This window comes from Miscanthus floridulus, chromosome 1 (assembly GCF_019320115.1).
Source record: "Miscanthus floridulus cultivar M001 chromosome 1, ASM1932011v1, whole genome shotgun sequence".
Lineage (NCBI taxonomy): Eukaryota > Viridiplantae > Streptophyta > Magnoliopsida > Poales > Poaceae > Miscanthus > Miscanthus floridulus.
The window spans coordinates 21,264,768-21,276,428 of NC_089580.1; the positions used below are offsets into that span (position 1 = coordinate 21,264,768).

The following is an 11,661-nucleotide window of genomic DNA, read 5'->3' on the forward strand; positions in this document are numbered from 1 at the left end:
ACCACTCACCACCACCTCCCTCGTCTCTTCGTCTCCACCACGGCACCGCCCGGCCAGTGACACGTGCTGCTGTCCATGCATGCAGCGTAGTCTCGGGCAGCAGTCAAACAATGACGCGCATTCCTTGCTTCGTTGAAATTCACAAGCGAATCTGCATCTTTCTGTGGAGTTGGTAAGCACCGAAGATTTCACCCAACCGACCGAGAAACATACTTGCATTGCAACGCGCATGCTGTGTACTTGTACGTCTCCATCTGTCAAACTTGGCGTACGTCTCACTGCAAGAGACAAGAATAACGCCTTCCAGGCGAGATTCACCGCTCTCCATGCGACCATACCATGCAGGCTGTGCAGCACACACTCGCACCCTACGAAAAGCCGGTCGCGTTCACCATGCGACGTCCGTCCGTACATAAACCACCGACAAGAAGCGCACGTGAAATTGCCTACAAGTACATCGTAGTCTACGTACCTACCATTTCTGACTCTATGTATAACGGCGACTGAGAGAGACGTGTGTTAACTGGGTCTGGGTGCAATCGTCATCGATCAGTGAGCCAGTCATCACTCACCGGCTCCAGCTTCTTCTTCTTTTTTATCTCTGCGAAGGCACAGTCCACGTGTGATGTGTTTTTAATTTTCATTCGAGCCAGCACATTTCGGCGTGCCAAAGTTACGCTGCACTTGCCGCGCGTTGCGGTATGAACTTCTCGCATTCAGTCGCCTCGATCGCTCGCCGCCTCTATAAAAACGCATGTAACACTTCTTCATCGATCTCAATTCAAGAGCTCGAGCTGCCAGGTGAAGCTTCATCACGTACACGGACTGCCTCGCCCACTGCTTCTCGCCGTCTGCTGCCTCCTCCCACTTCAGGTCTCCGAGTGCTCTAGACCATCATCGTCATCGCCGGCGGATCACCTCCACCACCAGCTGCCGCTGCTGCTCGATGCCGAGGCCCGCACCGCTCGGCCGCCGCCCACCTTCAGCACGGAGGTGGCGGGAGACGGGAGGACCGGCGCCGCCGCCGAAGCGGCACCCTCGTCCGCGTCGGCGACGACGCCTGCGCGGGCCGTGGGTGCCGTCGCTTCTTCGCGGCCGCGGCAGACGAGCGACCGAGCGCTGGTGCGAGCGGGGAGGACACCAGAGGTGCTGCTGCTGCGCTCCAAGCTAGCGCGGCGGTTTCTGGCAGGGCAGGCGACAGGCGTGGATGAGGCCGCCAGCGCCGCGGACGGAGCCGCGACGTCCTGTCATTCCAACAACCCGCATATAAACTGCCCACCGGCGTGGAAGCCCTAGCAACCAAGCCGGCTGCTGGCTGCGAATCGCAAGCGCGCGATCCTTTGGAAGAAGACGTCTCGCAATGCTGCACTACCTACAATTATTTCATTTCATTTCATATATGTTTATTAATTTAATTTGCTTATGCACCGAAATAATTAGCCGTAGGCAGCCGTTGGAAGGACAAGCACGTTCTAGACTTCTAGCTAGTGTGTCCGGTAACCATTGGGGCATGCTAAGATATATAGTAGTAAGATAAGATGTAAATATATTAGGATTTGAACAATTGAGTACATGGATATATGTGTATAGTGTACTCAATTGTATAACGTGTGAGAAAGCTTAGAATTTCAACAACGCTATATAGATGTTATGTGTGCACAACGACTTCAACTTCGTTTCTCAGGAACACTATCCATTGCATCACGCGCGACACCAGTCGGCAGTCGGCACGACTAGCTAGCCACTAGCCAGTGTGTGCCGCTGGACTTTTGACATTTCTTCTCCACAACTTCCTGCTTTTAGAATTATGTATAATTTTGGTCAAACCTAAAGATACTTTGACTCTCCAAAAAATTAGAATGACTTATAATTTGGAATGTAGGGAGTGTAGATACTCTCTTCGCTACGGTGAGAAATACTTGACAAGTTCGAGTTTGCAGTCTTATTAGGGGATGTAGACATGTAGTCGATCCACGCAAAACGCATCCATCTCCCACGTTCTAGTCCTTCTACGCTCACGATGCACGTACACTCACCCTTATGAGCACATTCGAAGATTGGCCCGATAAATCCTCGAGATTGACGAAGTCACCATAGGCGCCTCGCTGTCGACGGGAACGTCGTCTAACACTGAAAGAATAAAGCTGTTAAATTCTAAAAAAAACGCTCCCACAGTGCTACTGAGACTCTTATAACCACTAGTCTACAAAGCCTTTGTTGGTATCCTAAGGTTTGCCTAACAAAACCTTGTTAGCCATTCCACTTCTGTGAACATGTTCTACAAGTTTCTTTTAAAATTTTGTTTATATAAATTATATTCTAATAGGGCTTATAATTTTTATTTGCGTATGTTGTGTTTAATGAGCTTCCCCTATAACTGGACCTAAGGGAACTCCACGAAAATTTATCCTGAAAAAGTTTTCTCCATGCTACCAAATATTTAACCACCACCGTCATTGACCTTGTACACTTGCTCATCAATCACCATCTAAAGGTACTAAACTTATATCTTGGAGTAGTATATTCCCTCTATACTAAAAAATAAAGTCATTTTGGACAAGGCTTGGGTCAAACATTAGGAATATAAATCATGAATAACTTTTAAGTTGTTGAGTTTGGAAATGTGAAAACCATATGTATAGATTTGTCTTGAAAAGTACGTTCACAAAAATTTACATACGGAGTATCACTTTTTGATAAATATATTTATAAAAATAAGTAGTTAAAGTTATGCTTTGAAGACCGTGTCGCTATCCAAAACGACTTTATTTCTTTAGTATGGAGGGACCGAGGGAGTATATAACAGTAGTATATACAAAAAGACAACTCATGTACTAAATTACAATACGCATACCGCAAAGTCTTCTCTACCTGCAATAGATAAAAAAGATACTCTCTTTGTCAAGTCATTCTCGCTTCCCGAAAAATCAGCTTTTTTCTAACTTTGACCCATTATATATAAAAGAATATTAATATTTATAATACATAATTTATGTCATTAGATAGGTCGTTTAATAAACTATCATAATAAATTTATTTAGAGACATGTTGCACGTATTTTTTTACAAATATAGTTAAAGTTAAAAAAAAATTAACCTGCACGTATCTATAACGTCGTCTATCATGCGACCGAGGGAGTAGCTCACATGCACACTTTACGGCCACGCGGTTGCCCGGTTTGAACCGTCACATCATTTGCAAATGGGTATATTCAAGTGCGAATCTTCTGACCGTCACATCAGATGATACTTGATCTACCCTACTAATGCACCAAGTTTTCTTCGCTTGGTCCATCTAGAAAAGCGTCCCCCGCTGAGATAGCCATCCTAAATACACCCCAAAAATTATACACATAAAACCAACCACATCCGAATCAACCGTCCAGATCTGTCCTCAATATTCTCTCTCATTACTCACGCACGATCCAACGATCAGCTGATTTTGTATAGTATTCCTCCTCCCCCTCCATGCGTCGCGGGAAAAGGACTATTGACGCGAGAAAAATTGACGCACGAGAAATCCGCGGCTCTTTCCACGCGGAGTCCACCTCCGCTCGATCTCCTGCCTCCGCACCTGCACAAGTCCAGACGGGTCTTTACGACGGTGGCCGCGGCTTCCAAGATGCGGCACCAGTAACGCGAAATCCGCGGGAGCAAGCCGAGCAGGACGCGACCTGGAAGATTGATCTCTCAAGATCAGCGATCCCAGCGGGCTCTCTGAGGGACTCGCAAACAGGAATTGGATTCGCGTCATGCCAGGTCCCTCCTCAGGTCCTACCCCGTTCCCCGTCATGCCAGGTGCTCAGATCGGCGTGGCGCCGCCTCGACGACGCCAGACGCGCAGCCGGACCGCTCCCTGCTCCGTCACGCCAGGCGCTGAGGTCGCGGCTATTGCTCCACGCCAGGCGCTCGTCGATGCTGTCGACGCCGGACGCTGCCGACTCCGGACGCTGTTGACGCTGGACGCCGCAAACGCCAAGTCCATTGAGGTGTGTTGCTTGTGCTCCTAGCCTGATCACCAAAATGTTTCCTCTAGAGTCACCTTGGTAGGATGCAAGTATTATGCCCGCTAACTTCGATCCCTTTCAAAGATTATCATGCGTACATGTGCACTCCCATGACCTTTACTGGATCTGCACCTGCAGTTCTGTTTGCTTTGCACTCAAAGTTTCCCAATCAACAAAATTTGCTTACATCCTGATGTTGAAATTGAAGTTACCTTACCATGTGACAGCAGCCAGCAGCAGCATCCAAATAGGATAGGAATGATTTCCTTATTCTAATATTTAATTGGTTGTCAGTTGTCACTATCATGCATACTCAAAAAGTTATTGGACACAACTACAAAAGTGGTCTGAAATTGCAAAATGTCTTACGAAGGCGGCTTTTCTTACCTGATTACCATTTTCTGCAAGATGGTGTTTGTGTATCTTGGTGCTCTTGAGAATATTGCAAATTGACCTATACTTTTCAGGATATGGCTGCACATTTTGCCTATGACTTTAGAGGCGGGAGAGCTGAACACCTAGCTCTCGCTAAGTACAGGAAAGTTATATATATGGCCAGGGAGGGTATTAAACTCACAGCTAACTAGTGAGGAGCTTCGGAACACAGGACGTTGTGCGTTCACCCCAGAAGAGATTGGGCTGTTTCTGGTAGCCTTTGGCTTTGACAGCAGAACTCAACTCTGTCTTGCTCTCACAAGGTTTGACTCTTCTGTGCACTAACTTAATCTTGCTGGGTAAATCAGAAAGTTTTAACATGCCTCACATATTCAGGTATGTGGTGGAGAAGCCAGGATCTCTAGCTTGCGCAAAATATTTCCATTAATGGAGGATTAAAGGAGCCTTGCATCCAAAGAGGAACTTGCTAATGTTGAAGGGAAGGCTTCAGTTCTAGCAGCTCTTGACTATTATATCAGCATGCATAGCAATATTTCATCGCTGCATCTCCTGGAAAAATACATAATGCTTTGGTAAGTTTCCATGTCCTTTTTATTTTTAGTTTATTCTTTTAATTTGCAGTCGTTGCTAGAACATTTTTTTATCTCAGTTTGCCCATCGGACCTATGGGAACCTCAAGACCATAAGGACAAACATGGCATTACTTGGCTACATGTTTGTGAACAAGAGCATGGAGTGGCCAGTGGCAAGCGGGATCTATCACCTATTCAGGTAACTTGCTTGCTCACCTCCTTTTTTTTATCAACACCTCCTGTTTGATAATATACCAATGTGTGTCCTGTGCTTGTGTTTTAGGCAAAGGCAGACATTAGGTTGCTTTGGAAAAAATAGTTCAATTAGTTTATCAAGAATGATAGCACTGCAACTAGATAGACCTGTTGGAACGGGTAGAACATAGTGGTATAGTACTAGACTTAGCCTCAAATGCATAAAAGCTATGTCTATTTGTTTGTCGGGCTCATGGACAAGATCCCCACCTTCGTCGTCAACCTGTTCGCTGGCAAGGATCACGTAAACAACAACACCTCTTTCTATATCCTGTTTGTTTGTTTTTTCATCAATGTGGGATAATAAGGGGCTACAGAAGACATATGCATAAGAAATGGTACAATTTGTTTATTTGAGTTTAAAGGCAAACCATGCTGCAGAATTCCCTTCATGTGAAATACAGTTATGGCATTCAACTACTTCATTAGTCGAAATGCACACAAAAGGAATCTTTGACTGAAATTGAACAAGTATTTGCAGTGCATATGAATTGAAGGAGACAGACACATAAGTACATGCATGATGCGGGGTTGTAGACGTTGAGCTGAGCCAGAGTGCCAGCTTCTGGTGGTGATTCAGAGGCCGCAAGTCCACAATCCACATGCTGTAGTGCTCAGCTTGGTTAGCAGGGTCGAGGCTGAGAAGCCTGTGAGGCTGTGAGGTTGAAGGAGCTGGAGGTGAACCTGACGAGGTTCTTGTAAGGGCTGATGTCTCTGACACTGGCGTCCTGGCCGTAGTGTTCCTGCTACCCCCTCTCCTCCTTGGCCGCTGCCACTTGGTTAGGCCGGTGTCGATCCTGTAGCTGAAGCTCCCGGCCCCTTCGCCAGGTTGCCATACTTCTCCAGCTCAGTCACCCATCCACGACGACCTGGGTAGCCTGATGAAGATGCAGACGAAATTTCATTATCCTCTGACAGCTTGTTGGGCGGCGAGACCCTGTGGTTGTCCCTCTTTGTAGCGATGACTGTGGGGCTCTTGGTAATGGGCTAGAGGATCACGATCTTCAAACACTGTTTATCAGTTTAAATTATGTGTTTTGGTATTTGATTATTTGTGATGCCATGAGAATAAACTGAATATCAAGAGGGGTACATGATGTCGGGCATCCCAGCAAACAACAGGGGGAGGAATAGCATTGGATGCCTGTTGTGGCTTTTGTCCAGGATAGTTCTGCAGCAGATGAGGGGCACTATCCTCCCTGGGCACAAGTGGGAAGTCATGGTATGCTAGCTAATGACGCTGTTCAAAATAACATTGGAGATGTAATGAGTCCAGATTTTTTGGTAACCTTTGCATTCTTATATGAGAATGTTGTTTGCAGGTTGATCTATTCTTCTACGTAGACCTAGAGGAAGCAAAGGTGCAGGAGGAGGAAGCTGACGTGGCCCCTGAGTTTGCTGCAATCACTGATTATACTGTACTATGACTTCTTAGTTTCGCGGATTGTATACATGCTCAAAGATATTGTGTAAAAGTTGAACTATGGAAAAAAACATTGGTTGTTTTCATGTGCGTCTCTAAAATAAATCCGTTGCGTTAGCACGGACATTATACTAGTACACTGAAGTACTCCGTGGACTGTGGTTCAGGACAATTTCCCAGATGTCGTAGGAGTAGGGTATATTCAAGTGCGAATCTTCTGACTGAGGCCACGCACGAAAAGTTCACCAACCCACCGACGTTGCGCCGCCTATCAGTTTCATCTCTCCCCCAGTCAAACGAAATGTCTCTGCAAATTCGCTCTCGCTCCGGTACCAGTTGCTTTGGTCGTAAGTTTCGATGGAAATGTACTTCCATGCAGCGCTGGCTAGCTCGCACGGCGCGACAGACGTAGCAATATACCAGTGATGCGCCACGTGCAGCGTGTTCCATCGTCATCCATCGATAAAAGTAGCTACACTTGCAGCTATGGCCCTGGATCCATGGGTTATAGCTAGTTTGAGTTAGTTGGAGCTCAACTAGCTTTAAAGTAGCTAAACAGGAGGGTTAGAGTGGGTTATTTGTAATTAGCCCATCCTAAAAAACTATCCCCCAAAGAGGTGATTATTTAGGCTAGTTGAGGCTATTTGAGGTGGGGTCCACTGTTTTCTCTCTACTTTCACCGCACCAATGATTTGGAAAGCACATTTATTATCATTTTAACCCTTTATCCAAACATCTCTTAGGCTATAGTTAGTTCAGGGTTAGTTCTGAGATAGAAACTAACTCTAACCTCTAGCTGTGCTAGAGTATCAAACAGGGCCTATAGCACAAGCGTGGGTGTCTTCAACTTTTGTCTGGTTCTGAAAGCGTGTGATTGGGTCATGAGTAAAAATTTCACCAGGTTTTGTAGCAACTCCATAGACCACACTCTCTCTTTCCCAAATTATCTGTCGCTTTTTTTTTGTTTCCGTGACGCAAGTTTGACTCAATTTGTAAAAAATACGTATAATATTTGTATCTTCAAATAAAATTTATTAAAAAACTAGATTCAAAATTTTTTCCAATAATACCAATTATGTACCATAAATATTAATATTTTTTAATATATATTTTATCAAAGTTGTTTTTTTGGGAAACAAAAACGATATATATTTTGGGAGGGAGGGAGCAGGTACCTTGTGAATGAAGCCATGAAGGAACACCCCTCTAACTTTGGTACTTACCCACGCGTTGCTCTCTTAACCTTCGACGCAAGTCGCACGGCTCTCCGGTCTAGTCAGCTAGCCACGCACTAGTATAAAATGCACACGCCCCCATCGGCCAATGTATGTGCATGCAGTGCATGATTTTTCACTTATGCATATTAAGATCGAGCTCAGTTTAACGACTCTCCACTCTCCAGTAGTCATCGTCGCAGTCAACGGCGGAGCCACATATTAGCCATAGAGGGCTCCGGCCCCTCTTGCTCCGTAAAAAAAATGAGGATATATGCTGCGGATGTGCAAGCTCTGCCATGCTAGCTAATGCAAAGCTGCATGACTATCCGAGCAAATAAGTTAGCCATACAATAGTAGAGATACAATAGTAATAATATGAGTATATCCGTGCCAGTAATAAATAATCACTACTAGAAAACAGACATTTCACCCACTTCGATTTTAGCCTTTAGTCTCGATATTTTTTGCGTTCGGGACTAAAGGACTTTTAGTCCCGGTTCGTAATACCAACTGAGACTAAAAGTCATCTTTAGTCCCGGTTGGTGTCACCAACCCGGAGTAAAAGTTCACCAACTTTTAGTCCCGGTTGGTAACACCAACCGGGACTAAAGGGTGACCTTTTAGTCCCGGTTGGTGTCTTCAGCCGGGACTAAAGGTCTTTTACCCGGGACTAAAGGTCTCCCACGAGTCTATTCAAAAGGAGAGCGCACATGACTCTGTCACAAGTGGTGTGCAGTTGAGTTGGTAATGTACCTACGCGCGAGAAGAGAGGTGTTGGGTTCGAATCTCACGTAGAGCAAGCGAGGCCTTGAGGATTTCCTTTATTTTTTTCTTCCGTGGGTGACCTTTAGTCTCGGTTCCAGACCTGGGACTAAAGGACCTTCCCAACCGGGACTAAAACCAGTTTCTCTAGTAGTGAACAACCGGGACTAAAGGACCTTCCCAACCGGGACTAAAACCAGTTTCTCTAGTAGTGAATACACTTGCAGCAGAACAACTAGCTACTCTCAAGTGGTAGTTCAAAGATGCTACTGTATAATTGTTCCCTCCTTAATTTTGATTCACGCTCCGCCACTGGTCCTAGTGGCACGGAGGCAAGCCGTGCACAACGAACGACACACGGCACACGTCCAACGGTCCACAAGATGATGAAGCTGTCACGCCCCGTGCACGCGACGATGCTGATGCTGCTCCTGCTGCTCGCTTGCCACCGTTTCCAGCTCTCCGACTGCGCCAAACCATCGTCTCCGCGGGAGAAAGCCGCGGTGTTACCCTCTGCTCACCGCCATGACGCCGAGGACGACGCGCACCTGCCCAGCATGGAGACGACGGTCGGAGACGTCGTCGGGAGCTGTCGTGCCACTCGCACGATGTGCACGTAAACTGCCCGCCACCGTCGAAGCGTTAGCAAGGATGTGTTTTGGTTTAAGGACGGGATACAACCATTTATGAATTCTGGGATATTGTCCGTTTGGTTGGATGGATGAAATTACATGTGATGAGAATACCTGATTAATTATATCTACTATTTAAAAATAATAATAACTAATTATACCCTAATAAATATGCATTGACACTAATCTTGTCATTATAATCACTAATAAAAAATAAAATATGTTAATTAGCATTATACTACTCTAATTGTCACACGAAACATGCGCTAATCAACATGTGGATATCCTTATCCGCCAGATTTTTTAGAGCCAGAATATTAGCATCTACCTAGAATATTCCCTGTTGTGGATATCTAGATTCAGCTTGTCCATCCCACCAAACACCCTGTATCTATAGATATCCCATGTCCTATCCATTGATATCCATGAAACCATCCTTTAAGCATTAGACATCTTTTTAACCTTGCTCAGTGTGTAGGAACGTAGGAAGATACGTTTCACTTTTCTCATAGGAATTTGAGCTCTCGCTGGTTCAGGTTACAGTAGGAGGAAATAAGAAGTATGGTAAGATGAATGAAGGCAGAAATATAGGACATATGCTCTATTGCACAACATATATTTGCTTTCTATTCGACAAGAAAGACAAGGAAAAGATAATGGATATGGAACACAGGGCCTGTTCGCTTGAACTTATCAGCCAGCTTATCAGCTAGAATCTACAGTATTTTTCTCTTACGACAAAATAGCTTCTGCCGGCACCAGTCGAACAGGCCGGTCCTAGCACTATTGGAAATTGAAGCTCTCTCGGTTCAAACATATGACTATATTATGGAAGTCTTAAGCAAGATGTCTTTCAACCTAATTCGCATTTTAGGCCTATTCCACTTGACTCACGACTGCTCAGAAACTAGTTCGTAGGTTTTGCTTCAACAACTCGCTCTTTTAAGTCGCTACTCTCACACGGAATCCCAAGTTCGGGGCCTTCGTTCTTGTGAAGACATACCACTTTAGTCACTTTAGCTATTAAACTGCCAAATAAACTGACTAAAAAGAGTAGCTAAAAGTGGGCTAAAGCGCCCAACGGACAAGGGCTGCCCCTCATTATTATTGGTCCTCCACCCTGATTTAGGCATTTATTATGGGTAGTTTGGTCTTTGTTGAACTGCTTTAATGGCCTTTAGTCACTTTTAATCACTATAACCAAATAGGGGTGACTAAAGTTTTGTCATTGATTTTAGTAGCTAAATTTTAGTCATGGGAAATCGAACATGGCCGATGCCGAAATAGCAAGGCCTGGCTTCCTGTTGCTAGCGCCTACTAGCACCGAGTAGGGCTAGACAAAATAATCACGGCTCGCCAACTCGCTCGATTCGTGGTCAGTTCAGCTCTGCTCGACTCGGCTCGTTTTAACTTTTTCACGAGTTGAGTTGGAAGTCTAGCTCGCTATTTTAACGAGCCAGCTTGAGCCAGCTCGCGAGCTGAGGCCTATCAGCCCACGACCATGAATTCAGAAGATGATGATGCTGACCTAGAAGTGTACACCTATTCTATTAGTATGTAATCCTTATTTTCAACTGTTTCATATGAATTTTAATTTTATAATGGTTGTGGTACTTAAATGTTGATTTTATGGATTGTTTTGCAGAGAGAAGATGATGATGCTGACATTGAATCTGTGGATTTTTCTAAGTTTGTGGTGGTAAGCAATTAGTTAGTATGCTGGAACTGCATGATCATGGATGGACCAATTATGTTGCATGGTTGATATTTTTGATGAATATGATATATATTAATCATGTATGGTTGCATAATAGTGAACATCACCTTCTGAAATTAATGTAGCATAAATATTATAAACATGTGTGTCTTATTATTTTTTTGTAGTAGCTCGCGAGCTAAACGAGCCAGCTCGAGCTTGGTAACGAGCCGAGCCAAGCTCTGGTTCGTTAGCCTAACAAGCCAACTCGAGCTGAACCGAGCCGAGTCGAGCTGGCTCGATATCCAGCCCTACACGGAAGCGCTAGGGAGTACTCCCTCCACCCTAATTGTATAAAAAATAAAAATATTATTTCTTCAGGAGTAAAAAAATACAAATTTGACTAAATATATACAAAGAAGCACTAATACTTATAAATATGTAAGAAATATTACTAGATTAGTTATGAAATAGATTTTCATGATAAATTTATTTGTGTTAATACTGTTTTTTATAAACTTAGTCAAATTTAAAATTGTTAGATTTGTCTGATATTTTTTTTTAGGAATAGAGGGAGCAATGACCAAGCTATTTTCTTGCATGTAGACTCTTTAGGTCTCTTTTGGAAGCTAGGGAGAGCAAAACCTAGGGATGGAAAATTCCTATTAAGAACTAGAATGATAATTAGAATGATATCCTCAT

At 44.4% G+C, this 11,661-nt stretch overlaps 1 long non-coding RNA gene across 1 annotated transcript; it reads left to right on the top strand.

Annotated features, from left to right (window-relative positions):
* Nucleotides 1-3,714: 3,714 nt before the first annotated feature.
* LOC136475498 (uncharacterized) lies at nucleotides 3,715-5,175 on the top strand. Its single transcript, XR_010763198.1, has 4 exons — nucleotides 3,715-3,988; nucleotides 4,474-4,704; nucleotides 4,778-4,974; nucleotides 5,052-5,175. It is a non-coding gene; the product is annotated as an uncharacterized lncRNA (long non-coding RNA).
* The last annotated feature ends 6,486 nt before the right edge of the window (nucleotides 5,176-11,661 follow it).